The sequence below is a fragment of the Phyllostomus discolor genome, chromosome 11 (assembly GCF_004126475.2).
Source record: "Phyllostomus discolor isolate MPI-MPIP mPhyDis1 chromosome 11, mPhyDis1.pri.v3, whole genome shotgun sequence".
Lineage (NCBI taxonomy): Eukaryota > Metazoa > Chordata > Mammalia > Chiroptera > Phyllostomidae > Phyllostomus > Phyllostomus discolor.
The window spans coordinates 1,449,300-1,454,309 of record NC_040913.2 but is presented as its reverse complement, the minus strand read 5'-3'; positions in this window follow the sequence as shown (position 1 = coordinate 1,454,309).

Below are 5,010 nucleotides of genomic sequence, written 5' to 3'. Positions count from 1 at the left end.
AGGCCTGGGTCCCCAGACCCGGTCCCCAGGACCCAGTCCCCTCCTGCTCAGGTGTGGCTCGTTCACGACGGGCCCGAGCCCCTGGCCCGCGGGAGGGGGTCAACAAAGGTGCGTGGACGGATGGAGTGCACCTGTGAATTTGGACCGCAAGGCGCTGTTCGGGGAGAACCTCCTCTACCTTCCGCCTGGCCTAGCAGTGCAAGAGGTGAGCATAGCACGTCGTTTTTACAGCCCGTTTCTCAAAATAATGGAATTAAGTGTGCTTGGTGTGGATCTACGTCCGTGAGCGTTTCTGAAAGACACGTTAACACGTGACCAACAGCGCACCCTGCACCAGCGACCCTCCCGGCCCCGCCCCTGCAGCCCCCGCAGTGTCTGCGCGCGCCTCCCGCTGTCTCATCCTGCACACGGGCTCCCCCGCCCGCATTTTCTAAGCGCCAGGAATCCGGGTCCGGCCTGGCTTTCTTCTCCTCGGGACTTCGGAGCACGTTTTTTCGAGACGCACGTTTTCCCCAGGCTGCTGACTGTTGATTCTTCTCCACCTGGGGCCTGGGGGCGGGGCCTGCACACTACCCCGCCAACCCCCCGCTGGACGGTGAAGGCCACCAGCTGCACGCCGCACACCGCCAGGCTCTGCCTGGAAATCAGACGGGGGCCGCGGCAGGTGCGCTGGGCTCCCAGCCACTTCTGTGTGGACCCGCGTTTCCTGAAGATGATCAAGGCCAGCATTGTTAAATTATGATGCTGCTGGGCTTTTAACGCTTTTTTTCCTTACAAGACCAAATATATTTTAGCTATCTGAAGGCCCACCCCTCAACAGGCCGCCCCCACAGTATTTGAGGATGGATGGCCACGAGCAAAACCAGCAAAGCTCCTGCCAGATACTGGAATTCCCGGTGCCAGACAGTCGGGGCTAGAACTCAGCCTAAACGTTCCAAACCCCTTCAGTCCCCCCACCCCAGCCTCCTCCTCCCTCATTCCCGGCTCATTCCTCTGAAACCCGCTTTCCTATCCTAACCCCGCCCCCCCTCCCCCAGGCTGCCCTTGGGCTGCAGGGGACGTGGGAAGCGCGCCAGGAAACCCGTCTCTGAGAAGCAGCCTCAGTGGCACGTGGGGAACCGCAAAGCGCCGGCAGAGCCATCTGAAAGGGTGAATGTCCTTTCGCAACTTCCTCTTCGCAATCGCTCATGGCCGTCAGCCAGCCCCGAGACAGGGACGTGGGGGATGCGTCCCGGTCCCCATCTGCTCCCCACGCTGATTCCTAACCCACAGCCAGTCCCTCGGCCCCGAGAACAGAGCGGGCAGGCGGGCGCCCGCGCCCCCGGCCGCCGAGGAGTGCGCCCTGCTCGGCCCGTGGCCGCGCATTGATATTTCTCTGCTGCCTGCGCCCGGAGTGACTCACCGCCGTTCGGAGCGCAGTGCTGCCCACTCTGCTGGGGGGGGGGGGAGTGGATGGATGGGGGGACCACGGTAGACTTCCGCTTTCACGAACGCGGCTTCCAGGCATGCCCCCCCCCCCCGCGGACACAGCGGCACACACGTGTCGGTCCCTTCCTTCCGTGACGAGCGTCATGAACGAAACCACCTCTCCCCTCTCGACAGTGTGCCGCGGGCTGACTGGGCGAGACCTGCAGATGCTCCCTTTGTCCCAAGCCCCGAGAGGGCCCTGGGCGCTGCAGGACAGGGAGGCAGGCCGCCTGTGCACGCAGGCGTCCCCAAGGCCCACGGATGCGGGTGCAGACGCGCGCGGGGACCGCCTTCCTCTGCCACGCCAGCCCAGCCCAGCCCCACCTCCATGGGAGCTCCAGGGTAAGGGAGTCACGCGGGGTCATCCTCTGTAGCTGGCAGCAGCAGACTGGGACGTGGGAGTGTTCGGCGTCCGTGTCCACCTTCTGGCTCGGCCGCCACCTGGGTCCCCCTGCCCCATGGCACCCTTCACCCCCGCTGCCCGCCAGCACCTCCCCCGACGGGAACGTGACAAAGGACAGCCCCTTACACGGCCGGGGCCCTCTCATGGCCACTTTCTGTTCTCTAGTCTCTGCTTCCCCCTCCTCCTTGCCCGGTTTTTCTGCCCTGTACCCGGCGGGTCCCCTGAGGGTCACACGTCCAAGGGTCCCAGGTCAATAAGGAGCCCTTGGGATGTGCCGAGGGCCCAGGACTGGTGCAGAGGAGAGGCCTCTGACTCCTCGGCCCCCGGGAACCAGGGCGCACCTGACACAGGGGCCGCTCAGGGACGATCAGGTTTCCGGCCAAGAGGAAGGTTCTCCCGCTGAGAATTTCCAGCAAGGTTGGGAAGCAGAGGACATCTCCGGAGAGGCAGGTCGGCGGCCTCTGAGATACTATCCCGGACAGCCGTGTCCCGGGTCCGGCCCATGTCATCGCTGTCACCTTTCGCTGTCACAGAGTGGAGTCTTCTCCGGTCACATCCAGTAACAGGGGCATCGTTGTGAGGACAGTGGGAACGCCAAGGAACCCAGTGACAACCAGGGTCATCAACCTCGTAGGGATGGGCGTGCAGGTTGGGGACTGGAGGGGGGTTCAAGGCCTATCTCGGGAGCGGGTTCGGGTGGAGCCGGTCCCGGGAGAGCCGTGGGGACTCGGCTCCCGGGGGCTCCCACGCCCTGCTGCTGCTGCTGCCAGCCAACCGCCTCCCGCTCTCCTCCGCGCGTGTGGCGGTTTCTGCTAACTCATAACTCCTGCTTATTCATAACTTCTGCTCACTCACCAGCCGAGCCCACTCAGAGCCCCTGCCGTCCCCGAGTCCCGGAGAGGGCGGGCGTTTTCGGCTCCTCTCCTGGGCTCTCGTGGCCTCGCTCAGACATCTGCAGCGCGAACGCCCCAGGAGCACAGGTTACGGGACGAACTCATCAGCATTCTTCTGGTCGTGGTAGGCACAGCCCCGGGGCCAGGCCTCCGCTGGAGTGCTCGTAGCTGCTAAGAATCAATTTGGCTGAGCAGGAATCAGTTTAGGCAAAGCAGGAATCGATCAGGAGGAGAGTGGAGGAGAAACACACTCAGGACATGAACAGCAGCCACGGGAGGCCCAGTGGCCGGAGCCGTGGCGGAGTCCCACCTCCAGCTCCGCCCAGAGAGGTCGTTGCCGTGGCACCCAGCAGCAGGGGCTTCGGCGGGTGCATGACACCCACCCACTAACACCCGGTGTGGCCACGGGAGGGGACTCCCCTGGAAGGGCAGGGACTGCGGCGTGAGGAAGGGGGTGGAGCTGGGGAAGGAAGCTTGAAAGGGCCGCAGAATGGAAGGGACCGAGGAAAGGGAGCAGAAAATTAGTCCGGGGGGGGGGGGGCCCTCCCCAGAGAACCTAAGAGTCGTGATGGCCGAGAAGGAAGGCAGAGAACGGGGCGCGGCGATTCTGACCGCAGCTTTGATGGCAGCAGGGAGGGACAGGCTGAGCTAATGCTTGTAAGCGCCTGTTACATGCAACAGGACTGCCAGGAACTGTGCGTGTGCGTGTGTGTGTGTGCGTGTTTGTGTGAGAGAGAGGGGGGGAGAGAGAGAGAGAGAGGGAGAAGATTTAGCCCTGACAATAACCTAATAAGGTGGACACTATGGTTTCCATTTTACAGATAAGAGAAATGAGGTTCAGAGAGGGTGAGTGACTGGCTTTAGTCGCACAGATAATAAGTCAGAGCATCAGAATGTAATGACTCCATCCAGTTCCAAATTCCACACTTTTTGCCCCCAGAAAGGGGCCTGGGGACAGGCGGGCTCATCACGCTCAGGAGGCACTGACCTCTGCCCCCAGGCTCCGCCCGCCACTCCAGGGGCCCGCGTGCGAAGACTCCCTGTGGAAGTCGGCCTGACAGCCGGCAGGTTCTAGATCATGTGTGTACGACACGTTTAAACACGAAGACGAGAGAAGGCCTACGAAACTAAGTTCAGGAAATGCCCAGAGAAACCTTACAGGTCACGTATTACTAACTCACGTTTTGTATTGGAATATAATTCATAGATAACAAGCCAAGGATTTCACAGGCATCACTGCCTGAGATGAGGCCACCTAAAAATCTAAAGCAAGATACTGAGCACATGGCAGATCGGACAGGAGACAGTTGTCACAAAACCCGTGAACGTGGGGTGTGAGCCGGGACGTTCAGGCGCAAATCCAAGTGCGTGGGGGGGGAGGGGAGGGGTAGCAGCTCTCCGACCCCGCCCTGTGGACAGTGCATCTCAGGCCTCCTGCGTTTGGGACCAGACGCGGAAAGACTGGGAAAGACTAAGCCCCAGCCACACGGCCCTGGAGAAGGAACCCAGAGGGCTGGGGCCTCCCCCCACCTACCACGGGGTCTCAGGTCCAGGCCTCTGCAGCCTCCTGCAGAACCACTGGACACAGATGCAATGAACATGCTTCCAGGGGCCGGGGCGGGGGGGGGGGGCACCATCTGTGCAATGGTCTCTGAGACGTGGACATCATCCTTCTGGGCTGACTCGCTCTCCTGGCCCCAGGGGGACAGTTTGAGGGGGACACACACAGCAAGGCAGGGTGAGCCGGGGGTGCAGGGAAAAGGACCCAGGCCAGCCCCTCGCAGGGGATCGGCCCGCCGCAGCCACAGCGGCCAGAGACCCAACTGGACTGTGGAGGAGACCTCAGGTAGCAAACGCCCGGCCTCCTGTTTCCCTGCTTGAGAAACAGGAGTGCGGAGTGGCCGGGTGCAGGTGGGAAGGCCCAGCGGTACAGGAGTTGGTCCCATCGGTGAAAGGCTCCCGTTCCAGGCTCCTGGGAAAGACCTGGGTCTCTGTCTGAGCCGGCAGGGACTCGGGTGACCGCCTGTCTCCCAGGTGGCGGTAAAAAGCGCGGCCCCACTCCACAGCGGGTGCAGCGGCCGAAGAGGAGAGCGCTTTGGGGGAGACGTCGGAGGCGAAGCTCTTCACCGGCGGGCGGGCGGGCGATGCCCCCACCCCGCCCAGAGCTTCGCTCCCCGGTGCGCCTCGGCGTGGCGTGGGGGCTGCGCGGGACTCGTGAAAGAGTCTCAGAGGGAAGAAACTTGGGCG